The sequence below is a fragment of the Leptonychotes weddellii genome, chromosome 4 (assembly GCF_054177405.1).
Source record: "Leptonychotes weddellii isolate Sample4059 chromosome 4, ASM5417740v2, whole genome shotgun sequence".
NCBI classification, from domain to species: Eukaryota; Metazoa; Chordata; class Mammalia; order Carnivora; family Phocidae; genus Leptonychotes; species Leptonychotes weddellii.
Genome location: NC_138372.1, coordinates 142,133,507 through 142,161,336, shown reverse-complemented (window position 1 = coordinate 142,161,336; position 27,830 = coordinate 142,133,507). Strand labels below are relative to the sequence as shown.

At 35.8% G+C, this 27,830-nt stretch overlaps 1 protein-coding gene and 1 pseudogene across 5 annotated transcripts in view; both read right to left on the bottom strand.

Moving 5' to 3' along the window:
- ZFPM2 (zinc finger protein, FOG family member 2) overlaps positions 1-27,830 on the bottom strand; it is a 421,250-nt gene that overhangs the window by 76,365 nt on the left and 317,055 nt on the right. The gene's annotated exons all lie outside the window — the stretch shown is intronic.
- On the bottom strand, positions 1,955-13,684 carry LOC145720959 (U6 snRNA-associated Sm-like protein LSm3 pseudogene; annotated as a pseudogene).

Genomic DNA, 27,830 nt, shown 5'->3' with positions numbered 1-27,830 from the left:
AAAAAAAAAAAAAGAATTGCTTTGTTATGAGAATCTTAGTAATCAAATCTTAATAACTCAGTTATTTCCATCAATGAAGAAAAAACGGAATTGTATTAAGTTTCCATGTCAGCCACAGTGCTTATGTGAATTTTGTGCTTATTATAACTTTTAAAAGACCTTTTCACTGGTGAGTACATTTAATAGGTCTATAAAGAAAACATGAAAGATAGAAAAATATTCTAATATTTGAGATAAAATGTATTGAAGTTTCAGGTTCCTTTCAACAGTAACAATGATATCAACATCTACGTCTTTTTTTTTTTTAAAGTATGATGTGTCTTTGGCTGTAATACAGGGTAATAGTTACAGGGTTAATTGACCTGGTTGAAGTCATGAGAGACTTCATGAGAGAAGTCATGCTTTGCCTAAGATATGAAGGAAGAGTTCAAAATGCTTAGGTCAAGGAAAGAGTGGAGGTGGATAGTCAGAGGGGGTTAAGTATACAGGGATAAACAGCATATGCATAAGCCCTGGGCAGAACAAAGCCTGACCCTTGTGAAAAATGAAAAAAAAAAGATCAGTGTAGGGGGAGGACAACCTATAGGGTAGAGCCACCATGTAGGCAACACAACTGAACACTGATGAGTAATTTATTGGTGATGGACATGCTTCTTTTTATAATCCTTACATTTTGAAGTTCTTGGCTTAATAAAATACTTCTAACAGTAATTTATATTTGTTATGTACGTGACTCACATTCAGAATGGTGTCATACATTCCTAAAGATCTAGTTTTATTGTTTGAACTTAGTAAATAATGGTAATCAAAAATATATACCTTGAAACATACATGTTTTTATATGATTATATTTATATATATTACTTATGTTTGTTAAGTATTTCTTTTTTTTTTTTTTTTAAAGATTTTATTTATTCATAAGAGACAGAGAGAGAGAGAGGTAGAGGGAGAAGCAGGCTTCCCGCTGAGCAGGGAGCCCGATGCGGGACTCGATCCCAGGACCCTGGGATCATGACCTGAGCCAAAGGCAGACGCTTAACCATCTGAGCCACCCAGGCGCCCTGTAAGTATTTCTTTAATATATATTTGTATATATATGAGAATACAGAACATCTGTGTTCTGATGAGCTCCCAATAATTTTCTATGTTACTAAATTTATTCTGAACAAAATAAACTATGAATAGCCCATAGATCAAATAAAATTATAGAAAATTTAAATGTCTTGATCAAAATTTGATAATCTTTTCTTTCATTAAACATTTCATCTCTTCCATCCAAAACATTTGCTTAATGTATATTATGATTTTGCTTGATTAAAACCAACTATAATCATTTTCACAATTAATAAAACTACATTTTTAAGAGTGCATCACATTTACTTTTGCCTTTTATTTTTTGCTAGTTTCTTCATTATCTATGATTTCTTTAAAAATAAGACACAGGAGATGGCAAATTAATTAGAGAAACCCTCTGATCCTCATGATACATATCATCAGAACTCCTGACCAACTTAATCATTCTAATATTCTTTTACTTAATTTTATCATTAGCCATATTTATAGCTCTTCATAACTTAATAATTTTCCATAACTTTCATTATTTTAGTTAAAACATTTTAAAGTTGAGTAGTTCAACCATTTAAACATTATTGATTCCATCCATTTTCAGGTTATTTATGGATCCACTTTCTTTCTAGTATTTCTTTTTCACCTGATATAATTTTAAGAGCCCCCTTTGATTCCACTTACCCCTTTTAGCCAACATTAATTCACTCAGCTTTATTTTCCTTTTTGCCCTTCCTCGCCCTTAGAGCTTAAAAATTTATACTCAATATACTATGTGTTCTTCTTTTATTTCTTTTCCTTCCCCATTTCCATAATGTGTTCTTTTTATATTCCTTTTTCTTGATTGATCCTCCCATGCCACTTCCTCGAGCAGCTAAATTTTCACATATTTCTAATTCAACATAGTCCTTATAAGCATGTTCTAATTTCCTTCCTGTTCAGGAACTCCATTTCGTGATCCAATTTTCTTCTGATGCTCCTATTTCACTGCTTCAGATTTTGATATCCATTTTTCATATTTCATCCTTTTTTTCACTTATATATTCCAAATCAGGTTCTACAAAAATGTCGGTGTTAGGTAAGATATTTGAGTAAGGTTTGGTATCAACCGGACACATACTGTGGAAAAACTAGGGCTAGAAAAATATATATGCAGTTCTGGGTCTTATTTATAAAGTGTACATCTTGCTCACAAGTTTCTAGGCAATTTTAACCCAGTAAGTAATCCCTTGGCTTCCTGGGTTTGTGTTCTGGTAGTTTGTGGCCAGTGGGATTTATCTGAATAAATATTTGCCCATAGTTTTATATCTACCTCACTTGTTAAGCTTCTCTTGAATATTTGTATTCTTGTGATAACACACATTTTAAGTGGTGTAGTAGTTATCCCAGGCTAACTGCTATAATGAATATACCCCGGGATGTATAATGGCTCCCTCACAATAGACATTTACGGTATTGTGCTGGGGAGGGGAACAAAATGGCAGCATGATTTTTCTCCACAAAGTCATTCAAAGACCTAGGCTGATGGTGACGCTGATGTCTTCAACATGTTGTTTACAAAGTCACCTTGGGCATCATCTCCATCTGAGTTAGTTAGATTAAAAAAATCACAGGAAGGCACACATGGCCTGGAGTTAGTCGCCACTGCTCCCATGTCCAGGGCACTGGTAAAAACAGTCACTACCTGCATTGAACTATAAGGGAGCCTGGGGAATTTGCTCCATCTGTGTGCACAGGAAGAAGAGGGGAGCCTGGATTTTTGGTGAGTAGCTAGCAGTCTCTGTCACACAAATGGAAGGAAATATTTTCTTCCTAGTTACTGGTAGAGATGGTGAATAATGTGAAATTAAAAAGAAGTAGTAAAAAAGAAGATGTATGGTGTGATTAACTTTTTTTGGTAGAAAAACTTTAAAGCTGAATTTTTTTATGATCACTACCTATATGATTTAAAAAATGTTTCACATCAACACTGTGTGCTAAATATAAATGTTAAATATAAATGTTATAAAATAATAGGGATGGAGTAGTTACTTGTTTGAAAAGCAGTTGGGCCATATAGCACAGTTTTGAGGACCTAAGTAAATAAGAAAAAAAAAGAGGCAAAGCAGGAAGTGTTTGCAATTAGTTATATTACCTAACATGCCTCAAACATATGTTACTGACTTTAAAAAAATGAGCACTTGTTTTCATACCCTAACGCCCTGTGCATGAACTTGAGCTGGTGACAAGAGAAGAGTTATTTAGGAAATTTCACAAAAGAAAGCCTCCCAAAATACTGTTCCCAAGAAGTACTACTAGTGTTGAACTTTGAAATTATGGAAGATGCAGGATTAGTTTGAGAGAAAATTATGATGTAACAAAAAAAATCAAGTAATTGGTACTTTGATAAGTGAAACGACTACTTAATTGTCTTGGTTGGCAGGCTGAATAGGTTCCAGTTTAATGCGTTTCCATAACAATGGAAAATTGACACATCTAATCTTTAATTACAGTTGCCCCCCTACCTATCTTACAGAAATGTTGTGAGGACAAATGAGATAAAATACATGAAGTGCTTTGAGCTCATTTTGTACTGAACTATAGAAAATCAATAAAGTTTAAGGAATATATTACATATCACGATCAGTATGATAGCCTAGTTTCCCAGTTGGCCCAGTCAGAGTTTCAGTATAGCTCCCAATCAAAACTGACTTTTCTTTTTTAACATTAATTTGGAAAATTATATAGTCATCTGAAGCTTCCTGGAGGTCTACTTTATTTGATAATATTAAAAGCTCTGTGTTATTTCAAATACGATAAGTTCACAGAGTCTGATTTGCTTTTGTCTATTTTTATGAAATACTGAGTCTTAATGTCCCCAAATGAAACATTCTTTTACTTTTTAACAGACACAGTCCCAGAAATATATCAACTGCTTTGCAATCTTATGATGATAAAGGTATGTATTTTTACATATCTTACCTGGGTTAGACTGTATAACAACTTTCCAAAAGTGGAATGCAAAAGTTGCAATCTGCCTTCCACTCGGTTTCAAGACATGATAGAAAAGTTGCCACAAGACTGACTAAACTAAAATAAACATAGATACCAAGGCATTGTTGGAAAAAAATCAAATTTGTTCCTTATAAGTTTGTCACAAAAATATCACTTGTGATAAAAAAAAAGAAAAAAAATGCTCCTACTTTTTTTGAGTAGAAAATATTTTTATGATTGAAAATGGAACATCGGTAAACGGCCTATACATTCACAATAAATCAGGACACTAAAATATTTTAAAATTTCACAAGGACATCATGATCTCCCCTTCCTGGCTTTTTCTACATGGTGCTTATTATCATCTGAAATGTTTTATATTTTACTTATTTGTTTAATAAACTAACCTTGTAGGAATCTATGCTAATATGATAGCCACTAATCACACGTGGCTAATCATTTTAGGTTAATTAAAATTTAAAATCAGTTCCTTAATCTCATTAGCTACATGTCAAGTGCTCAACTGCTGACTGTGGCTGGTGACCACCATAGGGGACAGTGCAGAATAGAATATTTCCATTGTCGCAGAAGCATTATCTGGACAGTGCTTTCAGGTGGTAACATGTTTTACTCAAGCAAATTTATATTAATTTTATTTTTTTAAATCATAGCATCCAAACTTCACCAAAAGGGTTCAAAATGGTGGTTTAATGTTGAAATTATTTTTCTCATCAAATGCATGTTTGCATATATTTCGTAATTAACAGTGTGAGTGATAAAGTTCCTAGTGAATAAAGGATTCCTGGGTGGCTCCAGCAATAAAGAACCACAAACTTGTTTGCTGACCTCAGCAGGTTAAATTCTTTTGGTAGAGTTGGAGGGCATCAGATAGAACATCTGCAATAAGGTTATTCATTACTATGTATTTGTTTTTTGTTTTTTTTTTTCCCCTGCATCTTGGTGATCACATTTATTGAAAGGGTTGGAAGAAAATTAAAATGCCCTTTAGCTTAAGAATTTTTGAGTTATCTGCAAGTCAACTCATTTCAGGAGTGGAAGAATCCTTGGTCATTTCTTAATATCAAAATTTACACAGGTTTCTCTTTTGAATGTCTTCTACATTTAAAGAGGCAATCATATAAAAGCTCCTATATTCCATACATGGTAAATTCTTTGTTTCAGCCAACTCTTAATGGAGGGGCAACTAGTACAACACCATGTCCCCAGACAAAAAGCATTGGAATACTCCGTTTTGTTGATTTATATATCTCTTCGTATGTTTCCTCATCAATTTCTATAGTAGTCAGTTTCTTCCACATCTCCGAATATCATATTTAAATGCTGATTATAAGCATGTAATCTGCCTCGAAGCTTTCTGTCATTTCTGATTTTCACATAAATTTGCTCATCCAGGCTGAGCCTGATGAGATCCAGGGGCTCTTCTACAATGTTGGTAGTTTGTTGCTGGTCCACGTCGTTTGCCATGTTTCCTCGTTACTATGTATTTGGACTTGCTAGGTGCCCAACTTTCATACTCTCCCAGCAAGATAACTTTACGAACCCCACGTACAGATGAGGAAACTGCTAGTTAAAGAGAATTCATATCCACCATAGTAACCTTTCCCTCTTCTGCAACTGTAAATGTCAAACTCCTTATTTAGCTATTTGGTACATTATTTTAACCATGTTGACCATTTAACTAACCACATTTTCATTGGAATTGACTCTGGTTTCAACCCACCCCGAATTTTCAGCATACTGAAGTGGTAGCTTAGAGATGACCTAACAGCTGCCTGTTAATTTCGACCAAATTACAGTACTTTCTTTTGGCTCCCTGCCACCTTTTTCCCATCCCCAACATCTTGGCTTTGCTGGAGTGTTTATGCTAATATCTGCAAAATTATACCACCCAACAAAAGCTGATCTCTCAAGACAAAACTTCATGTTTTAAAACCTCAATTCTCATTCTATATTTTAAAAGCTTATGTAAAGCTGTCCTTTCATAGAGAAAAGCTAAATTTACAATGTATGCATTCCGCATCCTGATCTCAAGTCCTCTGTGAAACAAAGCAGGGATATGTGGGTATATGTGAGCAATTAAGTAAATAATAACCAACTAAAGGGGTTGCTATATTCAGTATCACTTAGTTGTTTTGAAATCTGTTAAATAAATGTGGCCTGATATATTTCTGGCCAGAGAACTTGTAAAGAGGAGGAATCAGCTCATCGGTGATTTCTCTACCTGTAATGCTTACACAATGTGCTGTGAACTTTGCCGTGTCATGATGTCCTCAGTGTGTTTTCCATTCCTTGTCATATTGAACTCAGAATGGTCCACTGATTCACTCATTCCCTCATTCATTCACCACAATTAATAAACACCTGCTATACACTGGACACTGCTAAATATTGGGGATACATAAATGAACACACAGTCTTTGATCACAAAGCACTAACAAGCTAGTGATAAACACATGAATTGGATAGAATTTGATAAGTGTGTTAAAGCAATATACACACATTAGTCTAGGTCAGAGAAAGGGCTCCTAATTCAACCTGGAAAAGACAGAGTAGGCTTCTTAGAGAGGATTATCTCAGTTGATTTTTAATAGATGAAGAAACCAGTGGAAAGAAAAGAGGCAGCTTTGGTGATTTTGGTTAGATAGGCTATCATGAGACATGCCAAGGAAACCAGAAATATAATGTTCTCTGTGAAGAAGGGAAGACTGTCAAAGTGTGTGTGTGTGTGTGTGTGTATGTGTGTGCCTGCCTGTGTGTGGCTGGTGAATGGCTGCCTTTGTGCGCACACAAGCATGCAGACTTCAGAATGTACACTGTGGATAAGTAAAGCCACAGGGATAACCTTGTGGTCATCCATTGTGTCATTTCTCTACTCTTTCCCTTTCTTGTCCCTAATAAAATGTCCTTCTTGATTCACAAGGCTGTTGGAACAATGGTGATTGCTTTAAAAGTGCAAACAAAATTCGTATTTGAGACTGATCTGCAGTTTGTATGTGCATCAGAGAACCACTGCTTCTCTGTGGTCACATGCCAAAGGGGTGCAGGGAGGGAGACTATTCCTAGTTTCATTACAACATAAGTACTCAAATAGATTGAATTGAAGCCATACACAGGAGGACACTCTCCCAGTAAACTACTCATCTGGAGTGGGATTTAAAGAATCCCATGACAGAGACTGTGAGGTTTCCAAACCTCCGCTTTCCCTACCCTTTCAGGATACAGCTAGATCACATTTCCAAGCTTCCCTTGCAGTGGACATAGCATGTTATTAAGTGTGCCATTTCTCTCCTGGACTGTTGTACTGGTGTTCTGAATGATTTCCCTTCTTCGGCTCTGTCCCCTATTCTCCACACAGCAGGCAGAAAAGTCCTATGAAAATGTATAAATCTCACCATGTCAAACTCTCCAATATTTTTCCACCCTTATGATTATCTGTGAGAACCTATTATCTTCCCCACCACAACATTCATCTCTGTAACCTTAATGTCTAAAATTCTCTTAACTCCCAAAGCTCCTATATGCTAGCAATGCCAACTCCTTCGCTCTTCCTCAATTTTTCCCCACGTCTAGAACAATTTCTCCAGATGTCCATCATGAATCACCTCCTCACTATTTTCAGATTTCTGCTCAAAGGACACCTCAATGAAGAGGCCAGTCCTTAATTCCTTCCTTCAAGAGCAGACTGACATCCAACCAGCCAGCCACTTGTGCCTTCCACTCACTGGCTCTGTTCTTGGCTTTGTGTTTCTCGGTGGTACTTACTACAGAATGACAATAAGATCTAGCTGATATTAATCACCCTGCTTATAAGTAACTTAGAAGGAGAATATGTAGGTTTCATTGTCCCCTCCTAATTTCAGTAACTCCTTTATATGATTTGTATAACTTTGTCACCCTCAGTTTTCTGAGGTATAACTGACTCATTCATGTAACCATTTAGCTATTCAGAGGTACTTTGTATCAGGCAGTTTATCAAACAAGGGGAAGCAGGGACTGGGCAATTTTCTCCCACAGAGTGACAGACCTCATAGAGCTCAATCACCTGGGGAAGGTGAACATCAAATCTTTATTTGTAAATGAGGTGAGTGTTGAGCAAGAAAACATGTAGCACATAGAAGAGTGGTCATAGAGTCTACATTATACCAACTGGTCTCTTCTAAGGTCCTTTGTGCTGTAATGATCTATGAGTTTACTTCTTTTTTATTGAGATAATATTGGGATATAACATTACATAAGTTTCAGGTGCACATTATAATTTGATATTTGTATACACTACAAAATGATCACTAGCATAAATCTAGTTACCACTCATCACCCATTTTACCCACCCTTCAACTCCCTTCCCCTCTGGTAACCACCAGTTTGTTTTCTGTTTACATGAGTTTGTTTTGTTTTGTTTTGTATTTTAGATTCCACATATAAGTAAAATCATCAGTTATTTTGTCTTTCTCTATCTGACCTATTTCACTTAGCATAATATGTCAACTTCCATCCACTGTGCAGAAGCTTTTGTTTGTTGTACTCCCATTTTTCAAAAATTTTTGCTTTTGATTCCTTTGCCTTTTAAGTCATAGCCAAAAAACATTGCTAAGACCAATGTCATCTATGTTTTCTTCTCGGAATTTTATGATTTCAGGTCTTACATTCAAGTCTTTAATCCATTTTGAGTTAGTTTTTGTGTTTAGTGTAACAGAGTAGTCTAGGTTCATTCTTTTGCATGTGGCCGTTCAGTTTTCCCAACACCATTTCTTGCAGAGACTGCTATTTCTTCATTGTATATTCTTAGCTCCTTTGTCATAAATTACTTGACCATATAATGTATAGGTTTATTTCTGGGCTCTCTATTCTGTTCCATTGACTTATGTGTCTATTTTCATGTTGATATCATACTGTTTTGATTATCATAGTTTTATAATATGGTTTGAAATCAGGGAGCATGATACCTCCAGTTTTGTTCTCCTTTCTCAAAATCACTTTGGCTATTCCGGGTCTTTTGTGGTTCCGTAGGAATTTTGGAATTATCTGTCCTAGCTCTGTATAAAATACCATCGGGATTTTGACAGGAATTGCACTGAATCAGATTTGTTTTGATATTTTAACAATGTTAATTTTTCCAATCCATGAGCATGGAATAGCTTTCCATTTATTTATGTCTTCTTCAATTTCTTTTACCAGGGTCTTATAGTTTTCATTGTACAGGTCTTTGACTTCCTTGGCTAAATTTATTCCTAGGTATTTTATTCTTTTTGATGCAATTATAAATGGGATTGTTTTCTAAATTTCTCTTTCTCATAGCTTATTATTCATGTGTAGAATGCAGCAAATTTCTGTACACCGATTTTGTATCCTGGAACTTCACTGAATTTGTTTATTAGTTTTAACAGCATTTTGGTAGAGTCTTTTGGGTTTTCTATATATAATACATGCCATCCCCAAATAGTGACAGTTTTACTTCTTCCTTTAAATTTGGATTACTTTTACTTCTTTTTCTTGCCTAATTGTTATGACTAGGATTTCCAATACCACATTGAATAAAAGTGGCATTACAGTCATGTTCCTGATATTAGAGGAAAGGCTTTCATCTTTTCACTATTGTGTATGATGTCAACTGTGGATTTGTCAGATATAGGTCTTTATTGTATTGAGATACATTCCTTGTATACCCACTTCGTTGAGTTTTTATCATAAATGGGTGTTAAATTTTGTCAATGCTTTTTCTGCATCTATTGAGATGATCATTGATTTTCATCCTTTATTTTGCTAATGTGGTATATCACACTGATTGATTTGCAGATGTTGGACCATCCTTGCGTCCTTCAAATAAATTCCATTTGATCATGGTGTATGATCCTTTCGATATATTGTTGAATTTGGTTTGCTAATATTTTGTTGAAGATTTCTGTATCTATGTATTAGGAATATTAGCCTATAATTTTCTTTTTTTGTGGTGTCCTTGTCCAGGTTTGGTATCAGGGTAATGCTAGCCTTGTGAAATGAGCTTGAAAGCATTCCCTCCTTTTCAATTTTTTGGAAGAGTTTTGAGAAGGATAGGTATTAAATCTTTGAATATTTGGTAGAATTCACCAGTGAAGCCATCTGGCCCTGGACTTTGGTTTGTTGGAATATAAGTTTATTTCTGACACTATTCATTTAAGAGGGAGAAAAAGGAAGGGACCAGAAAGGGATCTAATAATTATTCCATTGCTACTGTACCACTGAACATCTACCGGAAGGATCATCTCTAAAATAACACACGGTAGTTAGGACTCTTCCCACTGTGAGATATGGGGAATCCAACACTCAGGTGGGCATTGTTACTCTCACTGTTAGACTGAGTAAATTGAGGGGCGCCTGGGTGGCTCAGTTGGTTAAGCAACTGCCTTCGGCTCAGGTCATGATCCTGGAGTCCCAGGATCGAGTCCCACATCGGGCTCCCTGCTCAGCGGGGAGTCTGCCTCTCTCTCTGACCCTCCCCCATCTCGTTCTCTCTCTTCCATTCTCTCTCTCAAATAAATAAATAAAATCTTTAAAAAAAAAAAAGACTGAGTAAATTGAGGATGGCACTTTCCTTACAACATATGCACACAATCACATACTGTATCACAGTACTACTCACAATGTAACCTATAGACAAACTGTTACTGTTTGCCAATAAAATAAGGAGGTTGTAGCAGAATATAAATCAATGCACTGCTTCCTTTCTCCAGAAACTCTTGCTACAAAAAAAAAAATGTCATTTGAACTAAATAGCATGCTTTGTAACTGATTTACATTTTGCATATTCTGGAATACAAAGGGGTAAGGGATGGTGGGATTGTAGTGGGGTAAGAGACAGCATAGCACGATGGATCCTGAGAACTGGTTGAAATGCAGGAGGGCAGGGTGGAATGTGAGGAGATGGGGTGGTGAACGGTATAGCTAGAGAATAAGGGATCGTGTTATTAGAAGAATGTATATGGCATGCCAAGAAATTTGGCCCTATTTTCAGAACAGTGAGGAACCACTGAGGACTCATGAGTTGTGGTTACTACAGAGAATGCTCTGGCTATACTGGATTAGTCATTTTAGTTTTGTGTGTGTGTAAATTATATTTTCATATCCCTTATACAGTTTTCATTCAGGTTTTAGTGGTTTTCTTATCCATTCATATAAGCTCTTTTACTAATGAATAAATACAGATATAATGCTTTGTTACATTTGTGGTAATTACACAGTTTGCTGTTTACCTTTAGATATTTTTGTGTGATTTTTGTTGTATTTAATAAATGACTGTTCAATGAAGAAATGAATAACTTTGCTTTTTCTATTGTAAAGATATAGTTATTATTTGGTGTCATGAAGCATTTTACAGACTCAAAAGTCTTTTACAGTTAATAAACATATTTTAAATGCTTAAAGTATATCAAGGACTCAGAAGATTTTTTTCTTTTTTTTTCAAGATTTTATTTATTTATTTGACAGAGAACGCAAGTGGGGAGCAGCAGAGGGAATTGGAAAAGCAGGCTCTCCACTGAGCAGGGAACCCAATGCAGGGCTCAATCCCAGGACCCTGGGATCATGATCTGAGCCGAAGGCAGACGCTTAGCTGACTGAGCCACCCAGGTGCCCCAGAAGATTTTTTTCTTGTCAAGAGGACTGACGATTCAGGTAATCTAACTGTTACAGCCACAGTTCTTCTACCAGTTCTACTGACTGACCCTGGAAAAGGCACTGAATCTCTCTATTTTCCTTTTATCTCATACAAAATTAGGTAATACTATATACCCGATTCTGCCTGCCTCATGGAGGATATTAAACAGATGAATGAGAAAGTAGGTAATGACATACATAATTAGGAAGAATTATAAAATATTCCCTACTCTTTGCAGGAGGATGTTATTAATTTCAAGGCATCATTATCAATCACAATTTATTCCTGATTGTTTAAAGCAAGGGAACGGGGCAACTCAGGTCAAGTAGCAAAACCAGATTTTATTTTTGTTTCTGCTCTTGTTCTGTTTCATTGAGCTTTAACATTCTTTGAACTCCTAAAATGAGCAAGGCCCTGTGATAGGTATTTTCAATCTATTACAACATGGTTACCTCATTTAAAATTCATTTGTAACCGAGATATCCTGGAAAAGACAATGGAAGATTTGAAAAAAGATCAATAAAGAAAGGTATGTAGTATTGGAGCCTCCATTGGTTGATGTACAACTCTTTTTCAAGCTAACACAAATAACTTTTGAACATATATTTTATTTTACAATATTCTTGTGAATCATTATCTCTACTTCTTTACTCAAAAAATTGAGGAAAAATGCAGTTTAACAGATCCTCCCATAACAAAATTTAGAAACAAATATTCTACGTAATTCACCTTATAAAGTCTTGCTACATCAGATTTTGAAATATTGGTTAACTTAAGGTCTAATGAATAAAGTCTCTTGTATTTGTCCTTAAAAAGAAGTATGCGAAGTACCAAATCATCATTACATATTTAGTGTTTTAGTGTTTTGTTGTTACAAAATACTTTTATACAAATTATTTCAATAATTCCATTATGTAACTATTGTTATGAACATTTTAATGCACAGGGAAATTACTCTCACCCAGTAAATTTCCATGATCTACAGAAGTTTAAGAACCAGTATTAGAAAGCTGGTTTTCAAGGTCCAAATCGAGTGTGTTTGTCAAGGACATTGCAGCTAAAACTCAATGTGTTTTTATAAACATCAAAGGTGACAAACTCAACGCTTATGGGGACAAGGCAGGCAACAGAAGTGTGTAAAGCAGGCCAGATGGGGACTGAAGTGTACTGTAGCAAAGACTGCTATCTAAAGGAGAAGGGGCTGTGTCATAGCCTTTAGTTGCCACGTGGGAACAGGGGAGTGGTGTTGCCAGATAATCCTGTTTCTAGAGAATCTAGAAATCTTGATTTTTTTCAGTGTAACACCTTCTGATTTTTTAAAAAAGATTTTATTTATTTATTTGTCAGAGAAAGAGAGAGAGAGAGAGGAGAGAGAGAGAGAGCACAAGTAGGGGGAGCGGCAGGCAGAGAGAGAAGTAGGCTCCCCACTGAGCAGGGAGCCCAATGCAGGACTCGACCCCAGGACACTGGGATCATGACCTGAGCTAAAGGCAGAAGCTTAATGGACTGAGCCACCCAGGCGCCCCACATCTTCTGATTTTTCAAATGATGGCAACAGTTAAGGTTCACTATGAGTAAAAGATAAGACGTTTGCAGGTAGTGCATAGAGGACAGATGATTGACTAGGCTCCTCTGGTGTACATGATCCTATTTGAAAAACAACTGAGGAAAGACATCCCATTTAACAGATAAGAATGCCAGAGGTAAAAAAAAAAGAGTTTGTGACGGGCTTAAGGTCACACAGCCTCGCAAGCGACAGTAACGTGACTCAAAACTCACCGAATACGCTTTACCCTTCATTTTACTGCTGTGTTTATTTTGTGATGTGTCTAGAAACCAGGGAGAAAGCAAATTATTCCATTACACAATGATGTGCTTCTACCCCCACTGCATTATGATGCACGAGCCAACAGCACAACACTCTCTGCTGTCCAGACATTTCACAGCTGCCACAGCTTGCAAAAAAGCTGGGGATTGCTTTGAACACTAGTGCATAGGAGTAGAACTCACAGGGTGGTTACCAATGGGGATAAAAGAGAAAACCTGAGGATAAAAATGGACAATTTCCAGTTAAAATTACCATATTGTAATTTTGTTAGTTATCAGACTAAGTACACAGCAGCTTATCTGACAAGAAATTGTCCTTATGGGCATGATTTAACCTAGAGATGTCTGATTTCCTCATATGTGGTGTCCAGATGGTCCTTTTTGCTCTATGTTGAGACCAGGAGGCATTAAGGCCATTTCTAAAACAGAGACAATGAAGTAAGTGCAGGGTGGAAATGCACAAGGCTGGTCAACATAATGTACTCAATCAGATTATATTTTTAAAGCTAATTCCCTATTACTGACATAGGCAATTGATGAGGGAGGAAAAAAGGGGACTATTTTTTGAGTGATTTTGCTAGAGGTGCTATTACACGTGACTAGCAGCTGATGAGACAGATCCTGTGGTCATGCAGGCTCTGCAAGAAAATATGGGAAAGCAAAAGGAGGGCTCACAAAATGAACAAAAGAGAAGCCTCATGTTCTAGTTGAGAAATAGTGCTTCTTCCTTTCAATGCAGGATTAATTCTGTGTCAAACTTCACTACCTCTTGCATACTACCAACAGGAAGGGTCAGGGTGTGAGAAGGAAAACAGTGTAGAGAACTTAGCTGGAAAAAAAAAAAAGGCCAACTGTGAGTAGTCCACATAGGATGGAATACATAAACTACACAGTAAATAATTAAAATCTCCTAACATGCCCTGTTTATGGTAACTTCTTATGGGCAGCTCCAAATTACAACATTGGCTATTTGCATAGGATATTACAGAGCCATCTATCACGGTATTCAAGAAAAAGAAAGTACCTCAAAAGACATTTTTCTCATTTGGAAGTACAATAACTGTAAAGTTAACGTTTGGAAAGCCTCCGAGTTTTCAGCAGTGAAACGATAATGCTAGACGTATCATTTTAAAGTGGAATCTCCTAGAAGTTAATTCAGTTGACAAGGTCACATTTAGACTCTCTTTTTTCCCCCTTCTGTTTTGCACTCAAAATAATTCCCAAATCCTATTATTCAAGCCCTGGAAGTTACCATAGCAATTCATGTGTCTGCTCATACTCAAGGTACCTCTGAGATAGAGCTACTTAAACAAAACCCAAAAACCAAAACCAAAAAAGCAACCTTCTATGATACAGATCCTGGAATTCATAGGGTTTTGAGAAAGGGAAACGAATGAGAGACACTTATTTGTTGGGTGGAACTGTTCGATGTTTAGCGCTATCTTATTGTGAAGATGCAGGAGAACAGAGCTGGACTTGAGTGCACCCCCGCAGCTGTCATGCCTGGGTTCAAAGCCTCATTCTACCACTCACTTGCTGTGTGACTTTTACATAACCTCTCCATACCTCCATTTCCCCCTCGACAGATAACAAGCTCTACCTCATATGCCGTCATTGCGAGGATTCGATAAACTCTCACTGCAAAGTAACTATAGCACAGCACCTAGTCCATAGCAAGCATATGCAAGAATTAGCCTTTGTCTTAAAAAAGACATGTTTTCATAATAGAAGATAAAATATATTTTCAAAGAAGAAATTTTAAAGATAGTGCATAAGGAAAGAATTGAACTTGAAATTTTCTAAGAACATATTTGATGTAAGCTGTGTTTTTCTTTTGGTGAAAGAAGACAAATGATAGAGATTCAGTGTGAAATAACTAAATTAGCTTGAGTGGAAAAAAAGAGACACCTTTAATATTTTTTCTGCATTTAAAATACAATACATTAGGATTCCTTTTATACCTCTGTAGTAAGTTTCCAATTTTAGAAATAAATCTATATGAATTATACCCAAATTTGTTAACGTTTGGTACATCTTTTAGACACTCTGGTTTAAAACTGCATTCACATAAGTCAGTCAACCCCAGGTGGTCTTTGTTTCAACTCCTAACTCTTTTTCAGAAGGTAACCATGATCAAAGACATTTATTTTTTGATAACGAAGCATCCATTTTCCTTTTAACTTATGAAATTTATTCTCTCAATTCCAACTTTCACTGGTTTTTGTCCATTTAGCCATTTTGGTATTTTCAAATATTGCTCTCATGTATTTAAATAATTTCTTTTTAAATAGTAGAACATGCTCAACAGTTTATTTTTCCATGCATTTCTTCCCAATGTCTTTCTTCAACAAAACAAATGAAAGGAATGCTATGTCAAAATACTCCAACATTATTATGGGCTATTATGTGCTTCAGGTCAGAAACATTCAGAACCCTGTGTTTAAATAAAACTGATGTTTTGGGAGAAGAAAGAAAAGCTTTATTGACATTTTTGAAAATGATTTAAATTTCAATACTGCAGTTGAGGTTGTTCATAGTAAAGCAGAGAGCTTTAGTTTACCATTTTGGATTATCCCACATAATTAAATTTTTAAAAACAATTTGCCTAAGTCTCTTGGTGGTCCAAAAGCATTTCTTAAAGCCTGGTGGCTTTAAAGTATGTAAATATGCTACTGAGGAGAAGAATTTTGAATCCTTGTTATGGTCAAAATGGTCAGGATGCTTGTTTAACCCGAAAGACTGTATGTGGCTTCCGGCTCATTAAAAAGCAACAGACCTCTTCCCTCTTCCTGGTCTCAGATTCTTAGAAAACATAGTACCCAGGTGAGAGATCTTCAAAACTATAATGGCCTCTGTCCTCTAGATCTCTGTAAGTTTTGCTAGTCTGCAGGCCGTATTGAATAGTTAAGAGCTAGGCTATCAGGCTCCAAAAAACCTACCTTTAAATTCTGGCTCCAACTTTTGCTAAATGTATGACTTTAGAAAGCCCCAGCTTTTACATCTATAAAGTACTAGTAATAGTACCTAGTTCCTCATTGATAGTGATGAAGAAAGAGAGAAATAAAGAAGCACATGGAAAGTCCCTAAGAGAGTGTGCAGTTCACAAGCTTAATAAACAGTGACAAGGGTTTTCTATTACTATTTATTTCTAGTGCTGTAATTTCTAAAGACCTGACATTTAGAGCTTCCTCCTTTTGCCAATCTCTGCCTCTGGAACTTGGTTATTGATTTATTTACAATTTCACCTTTATGCACAGGATTTGAGACCTCAGGGTTGAAAGGGTTCCTTCCTTTCTTGCAGACAGTCAGAGACCAGTGCTCAACATGATGAACTGGCCTTTCAAGAACCAGTTGGCTGAGATCAGTGCTTTAGTCCAGGACTTCAAAAGGGGGTCTCTGGAGGACTGAAGCTGGATCTCCATCCACATTGCCTGTTCTTTGCTTCTGAGTGGAGTCCTGGCTGTCAGCCTGGCTCCCATTTTGGTTATAATTTCTTAACTCTGCTCTTTGGAATACCTTCCCATTTCCAATCTTCACTAATAGCACCTTTTTTTTTTTTTTTTAACACTACTGACTGTCAAATTCCCAGAAGAAAGTTTCTTAACAACCTGGCTGCATATATTTCCTAATTATCAATAGAATGGACATGCCTTTCTAGCCAGAGGTCAAGCAACGATGGTCTGTAGGCCACACTGGTCCCAAAGATACATTAGAGCAGTGATTAAACATTTTTTGAACACCGATGCCTTTATCTAGGTTATGAATTTTCCAACTTATATTCTGACACATGCCCTACCAGTTCTACTCCTTTACTCCCATAGTCTAGTACATTCCATGAATTACCTACCTGATCTCACTTGAGTTGGTATGGCTGGATGTTGGCTCCACGACCTGAGGGAGTTCTGTCAAGTGGGGAACATCAATGTCCTTGCTTCTAATCCATCACCATTAGGTTTGCTCAGAACCATGGTAATTGCAGAATTACTATGCTGCCCCTTTCTGGTGCCCCAATACATGGGTTTATTCTGAACCATAATCTCTGGCTTCATAATCTCTGGCTTCATAAGCTTTGGGCCTAGATCTCTTTCCGCCCTTTGGCCGCTGTACAGTGATTTCCTCTGAACGTAACCTTTGTCTCACTCTCCTGCTTTCTTGTCATCCCATGGCATCTTTCTGAGCAACTAATGCAGGTCCATAAAAGTCCTCCTATGACACTGTGTAAAATCAGTGTACATCCCATCCACCAATACTGAACACCTAATGTATTTCTATTAGTTTGTTGTTTTGTGGTTTTCCCTCTATCATTACAAGATGATTACATATGGAATGCCTTTAAAAAATATGATGCCTGGGTATGGAACAAAAAGGCAATGAGGAGAAATGAACAATGCAAACGAATCCATTTTGATTTCCTCCTTACACTAAACACAAGACTTGGTCTCCTCTGAAAGATTTATGAGGCTTCCTACCATAAAGGAGGCTGGATTACAGCTATGCTTACTTTATAAAATGAAATTCTGCCATCATAGGCAAGGGTTCACGGCTGTAATTATTTCAATGATCTTCCAGTCAATGTGTCTTGCACAGCTGAGCCAAACTCTCCTCGCCGAGGTGGGCAGGCCATTTCATAAGAAGTCTAAAAGCTCCCACAACTTTGTGTGACCTTGCATCGAATAACACTGGAAAATTGATTTGGCTCTAGTAATAAAAGACCGTCTGCATTATCTGCATTCTAATTATAATTAATATAACCAGGATAACTGCTGTATTATTTACGATTAGAGCTATGGTGAGCACAGTGTAATAATAATCTGCTACATAATTTTTTATTGATCTGATGGCTTTATTGCAGAAAAAACAAAATGCTACACCACTGCATAACTAAAATTGCCTTTCCTGACATGAGTGTTTAGACAGAGGATTTCATTTAACATTTCTTTTATCTGATGAAATTCTCATAGTTTAAATATCATAATAAGTGAGAAGCTATGGGATCTTTCAGTTTTCCTCTTTGAAAAGAACCGAAGAACAAGCATAATTCATCCCCCCAGGTTTCTCATTCTTTACTTATTGAGTATCATTAATTCCCTGACACAAGAGTCATCACACGTTTCATTAACAGCAATGGAATAAACCTGAGAAAGAAGGGGCTTTCAGTTAAGGGAATGCTCTCTCTCACCCTAAATAAAAGTCTCTTGGAGGATAATGTATAATGTCATATAAATGAAGTAATAACATTAGTGTATTTTTCTTTAACAGAAAGTTAGAAAGTTATGCTTTTAAAATGTGAGTCAAGGAGATTTTTAGGAGCACAGAGATCTTTATCAACCTAGGTAAGAGTGTTGGCCATTCTCTACCCTGTTTTAGTGAGGAAAGCTTACTTCAGTTACACAATAAATTGGAAAATATATTATACAAAGAAGTGAATGATAAACTTTGGTAAAGAAGTAAACATAACAATACTGAATCATTTGGTTTCAGCAGGACTTGCCAAATCATGCAATGAAGATTTGTAATTATCAAAAGGATTAAGACTTGGAAATCATCTTTTTTTAATGTCTAATTTTAACAAATAAAAGTTGATTAAATTATAAAAACTATTTTGTTTATAGTTGGTTAGCCTTGCAAAACTTTAGAAAATCAGCAATATATAGTATATAATTTTTACAGTCAGTTTCACCTATGTTTTCATTTGAGAATCAGGCCTTAAGACACTTAGCTGCTTCTATGATATCATGAAACAGATTTCAATTTCTATGCACTATTTTGAAAAATATATTCAAATCATATTTTGCCAATTTATAATGAGTTTCATGCCTGTTATCTCAGTTAATCTTAACAATAACATATCATGTAAGATAGGAAACACAAGTATTTCCTTTTGACAGATGTAGAAACTGAGGCTTGAACAGCTGGGATGTAGCAGATTCACATCTAACACTTTCACCTCCTGACCTAGGATCCTGAACTTTTTCTGTAATAGCATGCTCTTCAGTGATTTATTTGAGTTGAACTGGGTAATTGGTGCATTGATGCTAAGTCTCTACAGAACAGATCTGAATAACAGTTGCCTAAACAACTCTCTAAGAGGAGTCAGATTTAAGAGATATTTTAACTGAACATCGTCATCATCATTCTGGCAACTGACATTTACGGAACCAGAAAATAACAAACATTATCTCAGTATAATGTGACACATGGAGGAAGCAAGACTTAGGGAGAAATTAAATAATTTGTCCAATGTCACATAGCTAGCCAGTGGTGGGACCAAGGCTCTGAACACTGATGTGTATAAAATCAGAGTTTGTTCTCTATATACTGTTTCATTTTCCTCGTGTTTCAGCTTTCCAATAATATACCTTGTAGAAACCATCTTACAGTTATTTCAACAAAGAAATCAACTCAAAATGTAATTTTCTTTTCTTTTTGTGGCTAGGAAAGCAGTAACAGAGGCATTAAATGTGTTGCCACAGAAACAGTCACTCTCAGAGTCCTCATAGACATTTATATTAGATTATTTGAACATTTCAGAATTTTGTGTGTTAGCCATGCCAACATGAATGATCTAAAATGAATTACAGTGAGGGGCTGTTGACTATAACTTGGAAGATTATACCTTTGTGTAGATTTCATTTTCAATTTATTTTTTATTAAGAAATTAATCTTTATTGGAAACTGTTATGTGTGTTTTTAACCAAAAATATGAGATCTGATTATGAATGAATATTAGACAAGACATATAATTAAGCATTACTGGTAAAAAGAGAGAGAGAACGAACATGAGAGAGAGAGAGAGAATTATGTGCTATTTGAAAAAAATAGAAGTAGAAATATAGAAAATTGTACTTGATTTTATTCCTGGCACAAATTTTCCTCTTTCCAGCCCCTCTATTACTGTCTTGACAGTGAAATAGTAGCGAGAATGAGATAAATCTAAGAATGACAAGCAGGGTTTCATTCTACATAAAGAGTTTCAAAAATTTCCCCTTTGTGTTATTTCCATTATTTAGATGACAGCAATCAGAGTTTCAAAATAATTCTCTTTGCTACAATAAAGCAGACAAATTCCATGGTAATTTTTCCTGAAAAATGTAGGTTGGCCAAACCAGTATGGTAATAGAAAAGCCAATGTCCATGCCTCCTGTGCACTAATTGCCCAGAAATATAGGGTTTAGGTTGAATAAATATGTGAAATATAATTCTATGGTACATGCCTTTAATTTTTATTTTCATTTAAAGTAGTTTTTTAAAATGTTTAAAAATCTGTTACCACAATATTATTTAAAATTCTCTAAGAGTTGTAGCCAATGTAATAAGACAGGAAACAAAAATCAGAATTGTAAAGCCATGAAAGGTGACCAAAAAATCATAATTCACAGATTATGAATAATTATTAATATCAAAATTATTATTTTAAAGATTAAAATTATTTGAAAGATTAACAGAACTCATGTATCATTACTAGAGAAAAATGTAATTGCTACAAAATTTTATTCAAAATTATAACAAAACTGCTCAATATGTGGAAAATTTTTTAATACTTGGAAATATTTTAACAAGGTATATATATATGACCCATATAAAGAACTGTATTGATAGAAATCATAATTTACCAGTATAAATAGAGTTAAAATGGAGAAAATATTTTAATGACAATTTGCTTCCAAATTGATTTATAAATGCAGTGTAATGTTAACCAAAATCTCATTAAGTATTTTTTTAGAACTAAAGAAAATTATTTCTTTCATATGATAGGATAAATAGATGAAAATAAAATAATTTTGAGGAAGAATAATATAAAGTAATATGTTAAAACACTACTAAGTTACAAAATCAAATCACTATGATATAAAAATAAGGAAAGAAGAAAGTATAGATAGAATCAATTAATCTAAAAAGAATCTAGAATGTATAAGAACTTGATGAAACAAATCAGTTTGGGGAATGTCTCACTCTTCTAATCATAATAATTATTTAGATCTCCATTTTAAACCATTTATTGGCATAAATGTAAGAAGGAATAAAACTCAAAATCAGTTGGAAGGGCATTAGGGCAGAGAGATTAAATGATGACTGCTTTGCTTCTACTTCTATTTTTTCTCTGTGCAAATTCATCTCTTTCCGGGCTCCAATTTTCCCAACTATAAAATAAAGATAATAATATCTTTTTATTTCTATAGGGTTATTGAAAGGATTAAGCAAGTAAATATGTAAAGTGCTGGGAAATTGTCTGACACATAGTAAGAACCCTAACAGTATTGGTGAGTATGTTATTATAATTAGTACTACTATTACAGATTAAAGAGATACAGTGATTTTTTTAAGTAAAAAAGAGCTGTTAAACTATTTATTTAATCTCCAAATGTGAAAAGTCTTTCCAAGATTTATAGGAGGCAAATAAATTGCAAGTGGGATGATCTATAAATTTGACAAGCCTCAAAAAGAAAAATTTCAATAATCAAGACTAAAATTTTCAAAGAAAAGATTAAAAAAAAGAATAAAATTTTCAAAAAGGCAAATTGAAAAACTTAAACAAAATTAAAATAACAAATGAGAAACTGTAAAATAACTGACACTCAACATATTCATAGCTAATAGATTATAATCAAAAAACAAATACAAAATGAAAATAAAAATTTTTTTTCAATTCATAGAAAAAAATTGAAGAACTCATTATTTTAACTTACTTAAATATCAAAGATTTTTTAAAAATCATAGCACTTAGGGCGCCTGGGTGGCTCAGTTGGTTAAGCAACTGCCTTCGGCTCAGGTCATGATCCCGGAGTCCCGGGATCGAGCCCCGCATCAGGCTCCCTGCTCAGCAGGGAGTCTGCTTCTCCCTCTGACCCTCCTCCCTCTCATGCTCTCTGTCTCTCATTCTCTCTCTCGCAAATAAATAAAATCTTAAAAAAAAATAAAAAAAATAAAAAAATAAAAATCATAGCACTTAAAACTCCCAAGGGATAGAGAATGTCATGGTAGTGAAAGATAGATATACTGATGTCTTGGAATATTGCACATTGCAGTACTTGTATCAAGATCTTTAAATATGCTCATTCTTGAGACACTATAGTAATCAGATGTTAGAAATGAGTTTCTCAGGGTGCCTGGGTGGCTCAGTAGGTTAAGTGTAGGACTCTTGGTTTCGGCTTAGGTCATGATCTCAATGTCGTGAAATCGAGACCCTCAAAGGGCTCCGTGCCAGGTATGGAGCCTGCTTAAGATTCTCTCTCTCTTTCCCTCTGCCCCTGCCCCTCTCCGCTTGAGCATGGGCTCGCTCTGTCTCAAAACAAACAAAAAAACAAAAATATGAGTTTCCCTAAAGTAACTAGTTGTTATCAACCCATTACCAATGCTAATACTCAGTTTACCAACTAAAATAATAAATGTGATCTCAAGCTGGTACGTTTTCAAAATCTATAGTAGAGAGATTTTTAAAGTAGCCTCCGTGGTCTATTTTTTTCTTAATTTTAATAGTAAGATACAGAATTTACCCAAGAAGTAAAAAATACATCGTCTAGCAAAACCAAGCAATATATATTTTAGGAATACATACACATGGGATAAAGCTATTTTTAAAGGCAAGGGAAAGAGATAACGTGTAAAAAAAAGTCAGGATGGAGGTTCTTTGCTAGAAGAAGGAGAGTTTACAGAGAGGAGAATGTGACAAGAATAAGCATACACATAAATGAAATGTCCCTCTATGGTTCTAGTTCTTAATCTGGATGGTAGATTCATGGATCTCTGTTGTTTTGCTTTGTAATTCATATATACTGTGTGTTTTCTCATGCTTATATCACATGTAAAATTATATTTTTTAAAAGGTACAGAAGAAAGTAGTATCTCTCATTGGGATACAAAAAAATAAAATAAAATTCAGCTCAATTTTGGCTCTTGCCTTTGTTAGAAATATACTGTCATTCCTAGCTAATGTCACTCCAGACTTCTGTGCACTTTCTCTATTTACCAATAGGCTTGAGCATTCTCAAAATTCTTGGTGAAAAAGAGCTCAGGCAATTGGAAAGTGGTTTCTTTTCTTTTTTTCTTTTTTTTTAAGATTTTATGTATGTATGTATTTTAGAGAGAGAGAGCGTGAAAGAGGGAGAGTGCGAGTGAGCAAACAGAAGGGAAAGACAGAAGGGGAGGGAGAGGGACAAGCAGACTCTGCACCGAGCTTGAGCTGGTCCCAGGGTTGGATCCCAGGACCCTGAGATCACAACCTGAGCAGAAACCAGACGCCTAACCAACTGAGCCAACCAGGCACCCTAGAAAGTGATTTCATGCAAAATGTTTCCCACCATTCCTTCCCAGTAAGTTAAGAATAGTTTTGCTAGTTTCATGGGAGTGGCAAGAAGACAGTTCTGATAAAGTTATCACAGAAGACATAGTCTTGGTTGGGGTGTGCTTGCAAGACCTTTGCTTCTAGAGCTGTAGTCCCATATCCGTCAAAAAAAGGAGAATCATATTTGTAAATATTGCCTGAAGGAGCATAAGAGGATTATGGTTACTGACCCCATCATATTTATCAACAACTAGATACTAAGGCGATGGATCTAATAAATATGAATACAATGATGGATTCAACCAGATTTTTACACAGTAATCCTGATTTATTCACATCCACATACCACCCCCCACACACTTCCCTTATAATAGGAAAATAAAACAAAAGAAAATAATATTTAATGACATCCTATAATTTATGAGCAATATCATTATATGTACTTTTTTAGGTATTTGCTCCAAACTATGCATTAAACTATGGGTTATTTTAAAAATAAGTGCAAAAGTAGGTGAGCCCGGAACATAAGGCAGAATCCAAATGTCAGGAATACTCAGTCATGAAAATTAAAGTAATGAGAATTTTAAAGGGAACAGAACTTGAATAAATTACAATGTATTATGTATATTTTTACCACAGATTGTCTATACACACAGGGAGTCCAGTATCATTTCCATGGCCCTATTTTTACTAAATCTCCCTAAAGATTTCCTGGAAATTGAATATAATACTGGCTTGCAGTAATTTTAAAAATAAAGTATTTACATAACTATTTCATTTGTCTGTTTCCTCTATCCTATGATACCCAACATCCCAAATACGGCCTTCAGGTTGTTAGAATAATGGATATAAAAATGCAATATTTAGGGGCGCCTAGGTGGCTCAGTCAGTTAAGTATCTGCCTTTGGCTCAGGTCATGATCCTGGGGTCCTGGGATGGCCCCTTGTTGGGCTCCCTGCTCAGCTCAGAGGAGAGCCTGCTTCTCTGTCTCCCTCTGCCTCTCCCCTCCACTTGTGCACTCTCTCTCTCAAATAAATAAAAAAAATCTTTAAAAAAATGTGGTATTTAAATAACTTGGTCTTTCACAATGACCAATCGCTTATGACAATAAATTATTTTCTAGTGACTAATGCACCAATGTATTCATTCATTCAAAGGCAAAAATAGTGACTGACCTTCTAAAGTCTGCTAGATGTTAGAATTCCCCAAAAAAGTTAAAATGTGATTCTTACCCTTTTAGCACCAAGTTCAGTAAAGAAACTGAAGTAACCTCATCTCAATATCACGAGTAATGCTGTAGTCATAATGTCACAGTCATGCAATATTTGAGAATAAGAGAAACAGAAACAATCTATTCTGGCTAAGATTAAGTGTATATAATTACTTGCTGTGATTCATTCTTTTTTTTTAAATCTTTTTTTAAAGATTTTATTTATTTATTTGACAGAGAGAGACACAGTGAGAGAGGGAACTCAAGCAGAGGGGAGTGGGAGAGGGAGAAGCAGGCTTCCCGCCGAGCAGGGAGCCGGATCTGGGACTCAATCCCAGGACCCCGGGATCATGACCTGAGCCAAAGGCAGATGCTTAACAGACTGAGCCACCCAGGAGCCCCTGATTTATTCTTTAGTAAAGTTAACAGGTTTGATGAAATATCCGTAAGACTTTCATCTGTACTTTTTAAAACCTAGTCAAGTCCAAACCAGTTACTTTGATAACGATGGCTTCCATCATGAGCAGTTTTTGTAATTTTGAAAATTTGAAAAGAAGGAAAAGTCGAAAAAGCAGACAAAGAGAGTACCCCCCCCTTTTTTTTTAAAAGGAAAGAGTAATTCGACTGCCTGAAGTACTTTTTCCTGTCGTAAGAAAATGCAGGTCAGCAAAACTGGCATACTGAAATGTCAGCTCAGTCATCTTTTCCATGTCTTGCCCCACAGTCTGCTGCTTTGCAAGGTAGAAAAAGCTAACTTAGTGGCTAGAGCTAAATTAGACTTCTTAATTGACATTTCACTTTCATCTAAAATTAGGCCAATATACATAATTTCCCAATTGAGAAACTGCTACCGACGGTGTGTATCTCTGAGGGAAGCCAGTGGCCTGTCTGCCTGGGCCTTGAAGCGTGTATTGAGCAGCCTGTGAATTAACCCTTCTCAGATTCCTCCTATGTGAGCTGTCACAGAGTTCTCAAACATTCTGGCCCCAGGGCCCCATTACACTCTTAAAAACTAAGGACCCCAAAAAGCTTTGGCTTATGTGGGTTTTACCTGTTGATAAGTATCACAGCGAAGAAATTTGTAAAATATGTATTCATTGAAAAATAACATATAGGAGCACCTGGGTGGCTCAGTCATTTAAGCATTGACTCTTGGTTTTGGCTCAGGTCATGATCGCAGGGTCGTGGGATCCAGCCCCGCACATGTCAGGCTCAGTGTTCAGTGGGGAGTCTGCTTGATTTTCTCCCTATGCCCCTCCCCCCACTCGCTGTGTGTCTCTCTCTCTCTCTCTCAAAGTAAATAAATAAATCTTTAAAATAAAATAAAAATAACAAAATATAAACGACATTTTAACACAAAAAAGAAAGTTTTTAATGAAAAATAACTATATTCTACAGAGTAAAGTACTAATGAGAAGTGGTACTATGTTGCATTTTTGCTACTCTCCTCAAGGTCTGCCTTTAACAGAAGACAGCTGGATTCTCATACCCACCTCTCCAGACAGTCTGCTAGCCTATGCTGTTTTGATTGAAATATATGAAGGAAATCTAAACTTACAGAGATATGTAGTTGAAAAAGACAGGAGTATTTTAGTAGCCTTTTCAGGTAAAATTTGGGAATTCTTCTTTGATACTACACCAAAATTCAGCAAGTGTTATATTCTTAAAAGTGACTTACAGGGTGGAATCTGATACTACATCGATTAACTTTTCACAATCTGTTGCTTTATTTATTTATTTTTTATTTTATTTTTTTAAGATTTTATTTATTTATTTGACAGAGACAGTGAGAGCAGGAACACAAGCAGGGGGAGTGGGAGAGGGAGAAGCAGGCTTCCCGCCAAGCAGGGAGCCCGATGTGGGACTCGATCCCAGGACTCTGGGATCATGACCTGAGCCGAAGGCAGACGCTTAACAACTGAGCCGCCCAGGCACCCTCAATCTGTTGCTTTAAATCCATTTTTCTATGTTGTAAATAGTTGCTGAGTGGAGCCTTTACCAATGCATAATGTATTAGTGTATGCATCGATGATTTTGGAAATATTGGTCTACTGAGTTATGAAGATCTTCCAAATGTTGGCACATTTCATCATATAACATCAAAAAAATCACATTCATAAGTATCAACACCAGTCTCATCAGTTAAATTTTTAAGTTACTGGAAAGCTGTCAAGTTCCTATAAATTTCCGAAATTATAATTTTTGCTTTAAAGCTTGACTTTATCATTGGCAATAAATACTGTCAGTTGTTGTCCTTGAGGCAATATTTACTTCTGAGAAAACATCTGCCAAATACTCAAATTTAAATAACATATTTGTCAGACATTCTTTCGAGCAAAACTAGTCATCTATGAAAAAAGCGGCTAATTCTACTTTTCATTCAAGCAATCATCCAAGTGTTTCTTCTGGAGACAATCATGCAACTTCAGTATGAAACAAAAGTGCTTCCTGTGTATTTCCCATTTTGTCAAACAGAATATTAGAAAGACATGTACTCAAGTGTTTAGATTTAATAAAAGAATTAAATTCTATTGCTTCATCAAGAACATTCTTAAGTAGCACTCTCTTCTTGTTTGCTTCTTGCAACTATGAGTGCCTGGTGGGGAAAAAATACAATGACTTCTGGTAGTCTGGTGCCACTAACTTGACTCACACTACAGTCCAGCAGTTTCACGCCACCCCCGCTTGCTTTTGTACTATCGGTGTGAATGCCAACACAGTAGACGTGGCAAAGAACATCTCAGTAATATTATAAAAATAGTATGACTCCATGGTATTCTGGAAAGTGTTTTGGGACCCCCAGTTGTTGGTGGACCATGCTT